General features: G+C 36.2%; 1 protein-coding gene and 1 pseudogene across 1 annotated transcript in view; both read right to left on the bottom strand.

Annotated features, from left to right (window-relative positions):
• The window catches only part of HEATR5A (HEAT repeat containing 5A), a 216,380-nt gene that overhangs the window by 187,641 nt on the left and 12,849 nt on the right, over window positions 1-15,890 (bottom strand). The gene's annotated exons all lie outside the window — the stretch shown is intronic.
• LOC143655262 (DNA polymerase iota pseudogene) lies at window positions 3,885-10,963 on the bottom strand (annotated as a pseudogene).

Genomic DNA, 15,890 nt, shown 5'->3' with positions numbered 1-15,890 from the left:
ATGAACCTTGAAAACTCAGTGAAAGAAGTATACTTCTTGACTGAGTATACTTTGTGCAAGAAGCTGGACACAAAATTCACATATTATATGATTTCATTTATATGAAATGTCTAGAACAGGCAAATCCACAGAGACAGAAAGTAGAGTAGTGGTTGCAGGGACTGGGGTATGGGGGAAATAGGGAGCAACTGTTAATGAAATGATAAAAATGTCATGGAATTAAATAGTATAATCTTGTGCAACCTTAGTAAAATATCATACAATATAGCAATATTGCATAACCTTGTGAATATACCAAAAACTACAGGAGTAAAGACTTTCAAATGATGAATTTTATGGTATATGAGTTATATATCAATAATAAATAAAGAAATATGCTGGGACATTGGGGGTGATCTGGAACTGAATGTATGGTCATCCTAAATCAGACATTCAACGTTCTTCCAATCCTAAAAGAGAAAGTTGGGGTTAGAGACGCCTAGATGTTTTTTCCCAGACCAAAATGCTTAAACCTGAAATCCAAAACTTTAAAGGAAAGTGTAATAACTTAACCTTGTCCAAAGAGAGGTCTAGCCTTTGCTCTTGTCTTTTGGCAGGTAGTTTCTAGGCCCTTGGAATGTCATGCCTGATAGAAGTGTCTCTGTTTACTGGGGACCTTGGGCCAAATCAGCTAGTAACACCACTGTGACTTAGGGTGGGGGCTTTGAGTCACATGATATCAGTCAATAGCTGCTACAGACTGAGATCAACAGGTAGGCATTCAATCATGCTTATGTGATGAAGTCCCAATAAAAACTCTGGATACTGAGGCTTGCATGAGCTTCCCTTGTTGGCAACACTCCATGTATACTAATACTCTGTGAGTAACTCAGGGGAGAGGGGCAACTGGAAGCTCCACATTTGGTGGCCTCCTAGACTCTGCCAATATGTGTCTTCCTTTGGCATCAATAAGCTATAACAGCTTTCTGTGAGTACTGTGAGTACTTGTAATGAATTTTCAAACCTGAGGGTGGTTTGGGGAATCCCCAGAACTTGCAATTGGTGTAAGAAGTGAGGCAGTCTTGTGGGACTGCTCCCTCTGACTGCTGAGTTGGGGAACTGACAGAAAGACTACACTGATGTTTCATGTCACTTCCAGATATCTCCATTTTGCTTCACCTCTGCTAAACTATATGAAGCCAAAATTAGTGGTTTTGGTTCTATTAACATCCCTTACTTCTCCCAGTTTTCTTTTGCTTCACCTTTCACAAACAATATTCAGGCAAAAATGATCATTACAATCCCATTTACATTTCTTCTATATCTTGCCTCCCTGCCGCTCTTGTCTACTTCTTAATGCCCTGTCTCTCTCACCACTATGATCATATTACTCGTGACCTAAGTCCTTCTGGTCACTTTTTCTTTGCTCTCTGTTCCCAATCCAATTCATCTTGCTAATTTTCTTACTAATCCCACATTACCTTCTAAAATCCCACATTACCTTCTAAAATACCTAAGCCACTAACCTTGCCCTAATAAATCTTTTGATCATTTTGACATAACAGAAGCCTAACTTCCTCCTAACCACACAGGTCCTTTCAAGACCAGGAAATAGAGTTGACATTCCCCTGGCTCCCTGCTAGGGTTTTCAGACTATGGGTCACCTCTCTGCCCCCTCTGAAATTCACATCCTTTTGAAACAACGCTTTCTACCATCCTCATTTTCATATCACATTTTCACAGGAATTAAAGATTTGGGTACATGGTTATGAGTATTTCTGAGTGTTATCATCCTGGACTACCTTTATTGTCCACATGGAGTAGTCATCTAACATACTAGCTTTTACATTCCTTGTTGCATTCCACTGTAGCTACACGTTCCGATGGTCTCATCCTAGATTTTTTCACTCAGAATGGCTCTACCTTAGAGATTTTTTAATTTTATTTGGACTTTAGCTCTCCTAGGAGTTCTTCTTTGTTAAACATATTCAGAATTCAAAAGACAGTCTTTTCAATAAGAATTTATTTAGAGCCTACTGAATACGGTTCTGGGAAACCGGATAAAAAGATAAAACATGTTCCCTTTTGTGGGCTCATGTCTTTACATACAACAGAAGACAGAGAGATTGGGGCAGGGAATATAGATTTGGGAGTTAGCTGCACTGACAGGGTAGTTGAAGTCACCAAAATGAATGGCATTGCCCAGAAAGAGTGTTTAGAAAAGAAATGGTAGGAAACAGTGTTGAAGATTTGGATTAGGAAACAATGTTGAAGATTTGGGAGGATTAAGAGAAGACCTGAGGAGGCTGAAGAGGTGGGAAGAGGGGTCAGAGAAAAATTAGAAGAGAATGATGTTATAGAAGCCAAGAGAAGGGAGAAGTCTATTCAAGGAAGGTGTGTTGAAAAATGTCCAATTCAAAAGAAACGAACTTTTAAAAAGCCATCTTCGATCTTTCCACTTCTCCCACTCTTTTACTCTCTTTGAACTTCCCAATCTAACTTCTTTAAAGCACTAGTTTTCTTGACCACTTTCCTTTATCTAGTTTGTTAGCTCTTCCCTGATTTTACTCCTTCCATGCCCAGTTTGGTTCATGAAGTCAATTGTTTCAGTCCACTTTCTTACTAGCATTCCCAAATCCTTTCACTCCATGACCTTAGCACACTGTATCTGCTCTATCAGTATCCCCAACTGTGAATCAACTGAACCCCCTGCTTTTTCCTCTCTGCTCTTGAACTGCCAAGAAAACTGTGTAGTCATGCTTTCTAATTTCCTGTGCTATTTATGATTTTAGCCTTGGCTAGTTGGCTCTCTTTCCCATTTTCTATAGTAGCTATGTCAAACATTCACTACTCTCCTTAAGCTACTATTCCACTCCAACTTCCTCTCCCCTAGATGATCAGGACTTATGTTTACAGCAAAAGTAGAGGACATGATGTCAGAACTCCACCAGCGCTCAGCCATCTATTCCTCCTATCTCTGAAAAGGAGAACCAAAGTTTTTCTAAAACATCCTTACCTATACTTTTGATATGGAACTTTGCTCTCTTAATTACTGCCTGTCCTCTTCCTTCGCCAATTCCTCTCTCCACTCACTTTTCCTCTAAAAACATGCCCAGATTTTCCACATCTTAAAAAAAAAAAAATCCCTTAATATTGCCCCTACAGAATTACTACTTCCTTTCCTTCATCCCCACTTCCTTGAAGAGTCATTACTATATTACTAAATTTTCTTAAGTCCTAGTCAATACTCAAGAAATGTTACTTTCATAATTCCAAAGAAGCTTCTCTTAATAAGCTTCATAGTGACTTCCTAATTGTCAATCTCAATGGCTTTTTTTAATCTTTTTTTTTTTAAAGACCCAATGGCTCTTTAAAAGTTCGTTTCTTTTGAATTGGACATTTTTCAACACACCTTCCTTGAATAGACTTCTCCCTTCTCTTGGCTTCTATAACATCATTCTCTTCTAATTTTTCTCTGACCCCTCTTCCCACCTCTTTTCAGCCTCCTCAGGTCTTCTCTTAATCCTCCCAAATCTTCAACATTGTTTCCTAACCCAAATCTTCAACACTGTTTCCTACCATTTCTTTTCTAAACACTCTCTCTGGGCAATGCCATTCATTTTGGTGACTTCAACTACCCTGTCAGTGCAGCTAACTCCCAAATCTATATTCCCTGCCCCAATCTCTCTGTCTTCTGTTGTATGTAAAGACATGAGCCCACAAAAGGGAACATGTTTTATCTTTTTATCCCGTTTCCCAGAACCGTATTCAGTAGGCTCTAAATAAATTCTTATTGAAAAGACTGTCTTTTGAATTCTGAATATGTTTAACAAAGAAGAACTCCTAGGAGAGCTAAAGTCCAAATAATTTTTCTATTGATTATTCTTTAATTCAGGATGCATCACTGTTGTAAGCTACTTAATCGTAGGCACTGGGCAATAATTTTACTTGCTTATAAAGCCTACCCATGTTTTGCATATGTAGATAGTATCTGACTGACAAAATAATGTTGTAATCCCAAATATTAATCAAACTTATAGTAGCAGTCGCCCAGTATTTAAATGCTTGCATAATATCTCTCTTTTCTGCTTCTAAATGAAAATATCAGGAAAAAAAAAAGGATAGAAAATACAAGAATTAATAGGTACTATTACAGTTGTATACATATTTTAGGATAAATAAGAATGTGGGTTATATATTGGATGACTTTTTTCTGATCATTTAAGCTTGGTAAGTTAGAGTTTGCCAATCAAATTTTAGGAAAACTTAAACAAATAATAAATTATAACGCCACACACAAAAGAGGGATTTTTTAAACGTTGTTGAAGAATATGGACACTCATTATCATTATTTATGAGATCATAGGAACTCTGAGTAACATTTTAAACAACATTCTGAAATCAGCCTGAGACTAAAATGAGGCCCAAATTTATAATGGAAAAAAGCTATCTAACACCAAGGTTACTAAAGTCACAGAATTTAATCAGGCTTAAAGATAGTCAGGCTCTTTTCTCTTTCATGAGTGAGTGTGATTTTAAAACTTGCAGTGACTTCTGCCAAGTCAGAACCTTGAGAAAATAAGCCACTTTCTTTATAGAAAGAGAAAAAGGATATTATCAGCAATGGAAAAAGAATGCAAAGTGGCAACAGCTCAAAGTGGACCTGGCAGACTATGAACACTGGAATCACCAAGGAAACATGCAGCTATGAAATGGCAAAGGGCTATGTGAAATGCCTGAAGCTCATTCTATGGTTCAGCTTTTTAAAGGCAAACAAAAACACAAAAAATGCAAGTAGAATTTAGTTATTTTGATGAATAACTCACATATAGATTGAATTAGAAGACACTGTAGCTCAAATGAACACAAACCTAAACATTTTTTCAGTTCATCTAACTAAACTTTAACCAACTCTTCCTAATTTATAAGATAAAGTTTTCATACTTCTGCAAAATTGTAGAGCTGAAAGAGATCTTAGAACTTATAAAATACAATTCCCTTACTCTTTTTGTAACTTTTTATTTTGAAATACTTTTAATATTACAGGTAAAAATAATGCAGAAACCACATAGAGAACTCCAACATAACCCTAACCCTCTGGAAACCCAGATACAACAATTTTAACATTTTGCCACATTTGCCTTATCATCCTACCTTATCTATTTTTTGAATACATGCGCGTAGATTACATATACCATGCTTCTTGAACACAACACATTTATTAAGAATAAGGATATTCACTTAAATAACTTAAATAAGTAATCAAGTTCAAGAAATTTAACATTGATTAAAAATAACTTTCAGTCTATATTCTAATTTTTTCATAAATCCCAATAATGTCTCTTGCAGCTTTTTCTCCTCCCTTGTTAGATCCCATACAGGATAATGTATTGCATTTAATTGTCATTGTCTCTTTGTTTTTTGTTCTTATTGTTAAGTTGTGGGAATATATATATAACAGACTTTCCCATTACAACAATTCCCAAGCATACCATTTAATGGGGTTAATCACATTCACAATATTGCGGTAACTTCACCACCTTCCATTGCTAAAACTTTCCCAACTCCCTAAAGAGAAACCACATACCCATTAGGCCTTAACTTCCCCATTCACCCTGCCCCCCCTGTGCCTGGTAACCTTTATCTTTCTGTCACTATAACCTGGCATATTCTGAAATTTTCTTTGTGGTTCTCAAGGCCCTTAAATTTAGCATCCCCAAACCATAACAATCTCAGTTGCTTTGGTACCAACTTGACTTCAATAGTAAATATAAACACGATATTCCTATGCTTCTCCATCCCCCTCCCACCTTTACATAGTTTTTGTCACAAATTACATGTTTATACATTATGAGATCAAAACCACTAATTTCTCATTATTTTATGCATTTGGCTTTTAGATCCTATAGGAAGCAAAAAGTGGAGTTATGAATCAAAAATACAATTTTACAATTAAAAAAAGTTTTTTAAAAATACAATAGTGCTGGCATTTATACTTACCCATGTCATTATCCTTGCCAGAGATCTTTATTTCTTCATATGGCTTTGATCTATTAGCTATTGTCCTTTCCTTTCAGCCTCTTTAGTATCTCTTATAGGGCAGGACTAGTGGCAATGAATTCCCTCAGCTTTTGTTTCTCTGGGAATGTCTTCATCTCTCCCTCACAGATGAAAGACGGCTTTGCTGGATATAGAATTCTTGGTTGGTAATCTTTTGCTTTCAGCACTTTAAATATGTCACTCCACTGCCTTCTTGCCTTCATGGTTTCCAATGCGAAATTGGCATTTAATCTTCTTGAGGCTCTCCTATACATAACATGTTGTTTCCCTCTTATGTCTTTCAAAATTCTCTCTTTATCTTTTTTTTTTTTTTACCAACCATGATATTATTTTTATTGAAAAGCAACATAAAATAATTTTAGAAATCAGAGGAAGATATATTTTACATTATTTTCCTGTTATGAATATTGTTATGCTTTGTGCGGGAGTTTACTTCCCCTAACTCTTCTTGCTTTATCAGAAACACCATACATTGGATTTCTTCTTTATTGAATATCTAATAATGTTTCATTTAGAAGAACTTAGTGAACTGCTAATCTGAGAAGAACAGTGTATTTCATTTGCCTTTTAGACCTTTCTTTTTTTTCTGAACATGCCAATTGTAAAACTTACAAATCAGATCCTGTTCTCTTCTGCTCAGCCACCAGGTCTTTTTTGTACCTCTTCTTCTAACTCATACAAAACTTCAGGATCAGTGTCAGAAGGAAAAATATTTTCTCCTCTGTGGAATCTTGCTCTCCACTTCCTATAAGTGCTTCATGATGAGAACCTGTTGCTTATTCTGTAGTACAGTTTTGGGAAAAAGTTGCTCACTTTGCAAATTTGGAAATGAATGGAAAATAGGCACAGCATGGTTTGTATTTGAAAAATGGGGCCCTTGAGATTCTTTAGGTCCTTGACGCATTCATTCATCTTTTAACCCACTGTCTAAATAATGTGGACAGACAGATAAGAGGACCTTCTGCTATTTAAGCCTGATGTTCCCAGTTTCCAGTGAGATACAGAAGATATCTTTTTTGCTGCTGGATAAATGGTCTCTAGGATTTGAGGGGACTATCTTGCATCTGCTTTGTAGAAAAGAAAGATAGTACTCCTCTAGAAGCATGTAATGAACAACCCAAACTTCCTTTCTTTTGATTTTTCTCTAGATTTTCAAGAAAGGATTTCTTCTTAAATATATATACTGGAAGCTGCTTAAAGACTTCTTGGTCGATACCCTCTGGAAGTGAACAGAGTAAGAATTCATTAATGTCTTTTTCTTTGGAAAATTTTCTAGTATTTAGTGGAGACTCCATAGTTCTTGTACTTTCAATTCTTCCACTTGGTAGAAAATCTCAGTTTATTTCTTTGCCTTTTGAATAATCTTCCATATGAGTATCTTTCATCTTAAAGCTGTGCTTGCCAGAGTGTGAGGTTGTTGATAATTATGGTGTCAAATAATAATCAATAGGTCCGTTCTTAGCAGTATTAAGATTGCAGAAACATACACTTACAAGAGTAAGATGAAATGGAATCATCACATTCATCATATTTCAAAAAAGCTTCATAAGTATATCAACCACTGGGATCATTATATCATAATTTCCTGCCTCTAACTTCTGAATTATATGGGATGGAATAGGGCAGTGACGATTCTCAAGACTACAGTGCTTCTCAGATGAATACCTACAAATTTTTAATCTTATAGTATGTGGCTCCCTTCCATTTTGGCATACTCTGCTCAAAAGACAAGCAAATAGTTCTTCGATCTTTTTTTTTAGCTTCGACTTCTGATGAATGCTTTTTAAATGAATCTTCTTCACTAAAGGACTGAGGTGGTCCTGAGAGCATCACAGGAGAGTTATTCTCTTCAAAACTGAGCTTCTGGCTATGCTGAGCAACTGAAATTCCTAATTCCTTTTCTAATATTTTGAATGAAAACATTTGGACATCATGCACATTTCTGATACCCAGTGAGTCCCAGCACTTGGTTGTTTTATAGTCAATACCAGGCATTTCCTTCTTGTGCTTCAAACTACGAATGAGATGTTGACAACTTTCAGGCAAAAAGACTATTGGTTTGGTTTAAAGATGCCAGAAACTAATTTTGCCAATAGTTTGTTAGAAGTCACTCCAGCACAGCCAGTGAGACTCAACTGATTATATATGGCTTCAAGCATCTCTGCTGCAATCTGAGACCCAATAAGAAGTCTGATGTACAAGATATTGTATAGGTTTATAGACTGGTTATTATATACATGACCTGATACAGTGACTGGAGAATGTTCATCATTTTGAAGCTGTCATAGTCTCTTCTTGACCATTTCACTTAGATCCACAAAATTTTCATCAAATCCAAGTATCTCAACAACTGTGCTAAAAATTCTTCCAATATCTCTGTAACAGGTCAAATCTTCTCCATTAACTAATGCCAGCTGTGGACACTTTTCTTTTGCATCTCTGACATTTATAAGCTTCTTAACTCCAAGTTTCATGGTTGCAAGTAACCACCAAATATTTCTGCTGAACTCCAGGACAGATGACCAAAAGTTTATTCTGGGCTTTTTGTTCATTTGGCTATGCAACTTGTCTCAGATTCACCATTTTTTAAATTGGGCTTAAAAAGTTTACACACAGAGGGGGCCTCTGGGCTCCTGAGGCCCCAGCAAGCTGCCTGTTGCTCCAGAGTCCATGCCCCAGGCTGCATCCTCTTCCTCCTCTCTGCCACTTTCCTCCTCAGAATTCTCTCTTTATCTTTGACAGTTTGATTATAATATGCTGTAGAAGGGTGTTTAGTTTGTTAGTTGCGGGAATGCAATTTACCAGAAACAGAATGGCTTTTAAAAAGGGAATTTATTAAGTTGTTAAGTTCTAGGGCTATAAAAATGTCCAAACTATGGCATCAGAGAAAGATAGCTTGGGTTCAAGAAAGGCTGATGGATCTGGAACACTTCTGTCAGCTAGGAAGGCACATGGCTGGCATCTTCTGGGGTTTCTGACTTCTTGTTTGAAACATCTTCCCCAGGGGTGTTTTTCTTTCTTCATCTCCAAAGGTCTCTGGCTGTGTGGGCTCTGTAGCTTTTTCCAAAAACAGTTTCCTCTTAAAGGGCTCCAGTAAGTAAACTCACCTTGAATGGGTGGAGACACATCTCCATGGAAATCACCTAATCGAAAGGTCCCACCTATAATTGGCTGGGTCATATCTCCATGGAAACAACTTAATCAAAAGATTCTACCCAGCAATACTGTATCAGGGTTAAAGAACATGGCTGTTCTGGGGTATAAAACAGTTTTAAACCAGCACAATGAATCTATTGGGATTTATTCTATTTGGAGTTCATTGAGCATCTTGGATGTGTATATTCATGTGTTTCATTAGAATTGGGAAGTTAAAAGCCTTTTTTTCAATATTCTCTCTGTCCCTTTTTTCTCTTTCTTCTACTTCTGGGACTTCCACAACACATATATTGATATATTTGATGGTGTCCCACAGGTTCCTCAGGCTCTGCTTACTTTTCTTCATTCTTTCACCTTTCTGTTGCTCCAACTGAATGATTTTAATTGTCTTATCATAAGGTTCTCTGATTCTTTTTTTTTTTTTTTTGCCAGCCCCAATCTACAGTAGAATCCCTCCAGAGAACTTAAAATTTCCATTACCTTGGTCTTTAGCTCTGTTTGGTTCCTTTTCATAATTTCCATCTCTCTATTGATATTCTCTTTTTGTTTATCTGTGATGTTCCTGATTTCCTTTAGTTCTTTTTCCATGTTTTCCTTCAGGTCTTTGAGCATATTTAGGACCATTTTTTCAAACTTTTTAAAATTGTGACATATAACATATATACAAAAAAGCAATAAATTTCCAAGTATATTTTTTTTCTTTTTTTTTTAGTCAAAGCTATTTATTTTATTTTATTTTATTTTATTTTTTTGCTGAAGAATTCTTTTTTTTTATTAATTAAAAAAAGAATTAACAAAACAATTAGAAATCATTCCAATCTACGTGTACAATCAGTAATTCTTAATAACATCACATAGTTGCATATTCATCATTTCTTAGTACATTTGCATCGATTTAGAAAAAGAAATAAAAAGACAACAGAATAAGAATTAAAACAATAGAAAGAAAAAAAAACAAAAACAAAAACAAAAAACCTATACCTCACATGCAGCTTCATTCAGTGTTTTAACATAATTGCATTACAATTGGGTAGTATTGTGCTGTCCATTTCTGAGTTTTTATATCCAGTCCAGTTGTACAGTCTGTATCCCTTCAGCTCCAATTATCCCTTCTCTCTCTTTTTTTTTTTAATTAACGGAAAAAAAGAAATTAACCCAACATTTAGAGATCATACCATTCTACATATGCAATCATTAATTCTTAACATCATCACATAGATGCATGATCATCATTTCTTAGTACATATGCATTGGTTTAGAAGAACTAGCAACATAACCGAAAAAGATATAGAATGTTAATATAGAGAAAAAAATAAAAGTAATAATAGTAAAATCAAAACAAAACAAAACAAAACAAAACAAAAACCTATATCTCAGATGCAGCTTCATTCAGTGTTTTAACATGATTACTTTATAATTAGGTATTATTGTGCTGTCCATTTTTGAGTTTTTGTATCTAGTCCTGTTACACCGTCTGTATCCCTTCAACTCCAATTGGCCATTATCTTACCCTGTTTCTACCTCCTGCTGGACTCTGTTATCAAGGCCATATTCCAAATTTATTCTCGAATGTCTGTTCACATCAGTGGGACCATACAGTATTTGTCCTTTAGTTTTTGGCTAGACTCACTCAGCATAATGTTCTCTAGGTCCATCCATGTTATTACATGCTTCATAAGTTTATCCTGTCTTAAAGCTGCATAATATTCCATCGTATGTATATACCACAGTTTGTTTAGCCACTCGTCTGTTGATGGACATTTTGGCTGTTTCCATCTCTTTGCAATTGTAAATAACGCTGCTATAAACATTGGTGTGCAAATGTCCATTTGAGTTTTTGCCCTTAATTCCTTTGAGTATATTCCCAGCAATGGTATTGCTGGGTCGTATGGCAATTCTATATTCAGCTTTTTGAGGAACCGCCAAACTGCCTTCCACAGTGGTTGCACCATTTGACATTCCCACCAACAGTGGATAAGTGTGCCTCTTTCTCCGCATCCTCTCCAGCACTTGTCATTTTCTGTTTTGTTGATAATGGCCATTCTGGTGGGTGTGAGATGATATCTCATTGTGGTTTTGATTTGCATTTCTCTAATGGCCAGGGACATTGAGCATCTCTTCATGTGCCTTTTGGCCATTTGTATTTCCTCTTCTGATAGGTGTCTGTTCAAGTCTTTTTCCCATTTTGTAATTGGGTTGGCTGTCTTTTTGTTGTTGAGATGAACAATCTCTTTATAAATTCTGGATACTAGACCTTTATCTGATATATCATTTCCAAATATTGTCTCCCATTGTGTAGGCTGTCTTTCTACTTTCTTGATGAAGTTCTTTGATGCACAAAAGTGTTTAATTTTGAGGAGTTCCCATTTATTTATTTCCTTCTTCAGTGCTCTTGCTTTAGGTTTAAGGTCCATAAAACCGCCTCCAGTTGTAAGATCCATAAGATATCTCCCAACATTTTCCTCTAACTGTTTTATGGTCTTAGACCTAATGTTTAGATCTTTGATCCATTTTGAGTTAACTTTTGTATAGGGTGTGAGAGATGGGTCTTCTTTCATTCTTTTGCATATGGATATCCAGTTCTCTAGACACCATTTATTGAAGAGACTGCTCTGTCCCAGGTGAGTTGGCTTGACTGCCTTATCAAAGATCAAATGTCCATAGATGAGAGGGTCTATATCTGAGCACTCTATTCGATTCCATTGGTCGATATATCTATCTTTATGCCAATACCATGCTGTTTTGACCACTGTGGCTTCATAATATGCCTTAAAGTCAGGCAGCGCGAGACCTCCAGCTTTGTTTTTTTTCCTCAAGATGCTTTTAGCAATTCGGGGCACCCTGCCCTTCCAGATAAATTTGCTTATTGGTTTTTCTATTTCTGAAAAATAAGTTGTTGGGATTTTGATTGGTATTGCATTGAATCTGTAAATCAATTTAGGTAGGATTGACATCTTAACTATATTTAGTCTTCCAATCCATGAACACGGTATGCCCTTCCATCTATTTAGGTCTTCTGTGATTTCTTTTAGCAGTTTTTTGTAGTTTTCTTTATATAGGTTTTTTGTCTCTTTAGTTAAATTTATTCCTAGGTATTTTATTCTTTTAGTTGCAATTGTAAATGGGATTCGTTTCTTGATTTCCCCCTCAGCTTGTTCATTACTAGTGTATAGAAATGCTACAGATTTTTGAATGTTGATCTTGTAACCTGCTACTTTGCTGTACTCATTTATCAGCTCTAGTAGTTTTGTTGTGGATTTTTTCGGGTTTTCGATGTATAGTATCATATCGTCTGCAAACAGTGATAGTTTTACTTCTTCCTTTCCAATTTTGATGCCTTGTATTTCTTTTTCTTGTCTAATTGCTCTGGCTAGAACCTCCAACACAATGTTGAATAATAGTGGTGATAGTGGACATCCTTGTCTTGTTCCTGATCTTAGGGGGAAAGTTTTCAATTTTTCCCCATTGAGGATGATATTAGCTGTGGGTTTTTCATATATTCCCTCTATCATTTTAAGGAAGTTCCCTTGTATTCCTATCTTTTGAAGTGTTTTCAACAGGAAAGGATGTTGAATCTTGTCGAATGCCTTCTCTGCATCAATTGAGATGATCATGTGATTTTTCTGCTTTGATTTGTTGATATGGTGTATTACATTAATTGATTTTCTTATGTTGAACCATCCTTGCATACCTGGGATGAATCCTACTTGGTCATGATGTATAATTCTCTTAATGTGTTGTTGGATACGATTTGCTAGAATTTTATTGAGGATTTTTGCATCTGTATTCATTAGAGAGATTGGTCTGTAGTTTTCTTTTTTTGTAATATCTTTGCCTGGTTTTGGTATGAGGGTGATGTTGGCTTCATAGAATGAATTAGGCAGTTTTCCCTCCACTTCGATTTTTTTGAAGAGTTTGAGGAGAATTGGTACTAATTCTTTCTGGAACGTTTGGTAGAATTCACATGTGAAGCCATCTGGTCCTGGACTTTTCTTTTTAGGAAGCTTTTGAATGACTAATTCAATTTCTTTACTTGTGATTGGTTTGTTGAGGTCATCTATGTCTTCTTGAGTCAAAGTTGGTTGTTCATATCTTTCCAGGAACCCGTCCATTTCATCTAAATTGTTGTATTTATTAGCGTAAAGTTGTTCATAGTATCCTGTTATTACCTCCTTTATTTCTGTGAGGTCAGTAGTTATGTCTCCTCTTCCATTTCTGATCTTATTTATTTGCATCCTCTCTCTTCTTCTTTTTGTCAATCTTGATAGGGGCCCATCAATCTTATTGATTTTCTCATAGAACCAACTTCTGGTCTTATTGATTTTCTCTACTGTTTTCATATTTTCAATTTCATTTATTTCTGCTCTGATCTTTGTTATTTCTTTCCTTCTGCTTGCTTTGGGATTAGTTTGCTGTTCTTTCTCCAGTTCTTCCAATTGAACAGTTAATTCCTGCATTTTTGCCTTTTCTTCTTTTCTGATATAGGCATTTAGGGCAATAAATTTCCCTCTTAGCACTGCCTTTGCTGCATCCCATAAGTTTTGATATGTCGTGTTTTCATTTTCATTTGCCTCGAGGTATTTACTAATTTCTCTTGCAATTTCTTCTTTGACCCACTCGTTGTTTAAGAGTGTGTTGTTGAGCCTCCAGGTATTTGTGAATTTTCTGGCATTCCGCCTCTTATTGATTTCCAACTTCATTCCTTTATGATCCGAGAAAGTGTTGTGTATGATTTCAATCTTTTTAAATTTGTTAAGACTTGCTTTGTGACCCAGCATATGGTCTATCTTTGAGAATGATCCATGAGCACTTGAGAAAAAGGTGTATCCTGCTGTTGTGGGATGTAATGTCCTATAAATGTCTGTTAAGTCTAGCTCCTTTATAGTAATATTCAGATTCTCTATTTCTTTATTGATCCTCTGTCTAGATGTTCTGTCCATTGATGAGAGTGGGGAATTGAAGTCTCCAACTATTATGGTATTTGTGTCTATTTCCCTTTTCAGTGTTTGCAGTGTATTCCTCACGTATTTTGGGGCATTCTGGTTCGGTGCATAAATATTTATGATTGTTATGTCTTCTTGTTTAATTGTTCCTTTTATTAGTATATAATGTCCTTCTTTGTCTCTTTTAACTGTTTTACATTTGAAGTCTAACTTGTTGGATATTAGTATAGCCACTCCTGCTATTTTCTGGTTGTTATTTGCATGAAATATCTTTTCCCAACCTTTCACTTTCAACCTATGTTTATCTTTGGGTCTAAGATGTGTTTCCTGTAGACAGCATATAGAAGGATCCTGTTTTTTAATCCATTCTGCCAGTCTATGTCTTTTGATTGGGGAATTCAGTCCATTAACATTTAGTGTTATTACTGTTTGGATAATATTTTCCTCTGCCATTTTGCCTTTTGAATTATATATATCATATCTGATTTTCCTTCTTTCTACACTCTTCTCCATACCTCTCTCTTCTGTCTTTTCGGTTCTGACTCTAGTGCTCCCTTTAGTATTTCTTGCAGAGCTGGTCTCTTGGTCACAAATTCTCTCAGTGACTTTTTGTCTGAGAATGTTTTAATTTCTCCCTCATTTTTGAAGGACAATTTTGCTGGATATAGGAGTCTTGGTTGGCAGTTTTTCTCTTTTAGTAATTTAAATATATCATCCCACTGTCTTCTAGCTTCCATGGTTTCTGCTGAGAAATCTACACATAGTCTTATTTGGTTTCCCTTGTATGTGATGGATTGTTTTTCTCTTGCTGCTTTCAAGATCCTCTCTTTCTCTTTGACCTCTGACACTCTAACTAGTAAGTGTCTTGGAGAACGCCTATTTGGGTCTAATCTCTTTGGGGTACGCTGCACTTCTTGGATCTGTAATTTTAGGTCTTTCATAAGAGTTGGGAAATTTTCAGTGAAAATTTCTTCCATTAGTTTTTCTCCTCCTTTTCCCTTCTCTTCTCCTTCTGGGACACCCACAACACGTATATTTGTGCGGTTCATATTGTCCTTGAGTTCCCTGATACCCTGTTCAAATTTTTCCATTCTTTTCCCGATAGTTTCTGTTTCTTTTTGGAATTCAGATGTTCCATCCTCCAAATCACTAATTCTATCTTCTGTCTCTTTGAATCTATCATTGTAGGTATCCATTGTTTTTTCTATCTTTTCTACTTTGTCCTTCACTTCCATAAGTTCTGTGATTTGTTTTTTCAGTTTTTCTATTTCTTCTTTATGTTCAGCCCATGTCTTCTTCATGTCCTCCCTCAATTTATCGATTTCGTTTTTGAAGAGGTTTTCCATTTCTGTTCGTATATTTAGCATTAGTTGTCTCAGCTCCTGTATCTCATTTGAACTATTGGTTTGTTCCTTTGACTGGGCCATATTTTCAATTATTTGAGCGTGATCCGTTATCTTCTGCTGGCGTCTGCGCATTTAGACAGATTTCCCTGGGTATTGGATCCAAAAGTTTGGAAGATTTTCCTGTGAAATCTCTGGGTTCTGTTTTTCTTATCCTGCCCAGTAGGTGGCGCTCGTGGCACACGTTTGTCTGCGGGTCCCACCAGTAAAAGGTGCTGTGGGACCTTAAACTTTGGAAAACTCTCGCCGTCCGGGGGGTTCGCTAGCCGAAGCGGCTTGAGCCGGCCCAGGGTCCGAACGCAGGTAGGGTTGCTGGTCGCCGCAGCCAGGGAAAGATCCCGTCCGAATT

This window comes from Tamandua tetradactyla, chromosome 14 (assembly GCF_023851605.1).
Source record: "Tamandua tetradactyla isolate mTamTet1 chromosome 14, mTamTet1.pri, whole genome shotgun sequence".
Classification (NCBI taxonomy): domain Eukaryota; kingdom Metazoa; phylum Chordata; class Mammalia; order Pilosa; family Myrmecophagidae; genus Tamandua; species Tamandua tetradactyla.
The sequence above is the reverse complement of the archived record's forward strand: the minus strand, read 5'-3'. Positions and strand labels throughout refer to the sequence as shown.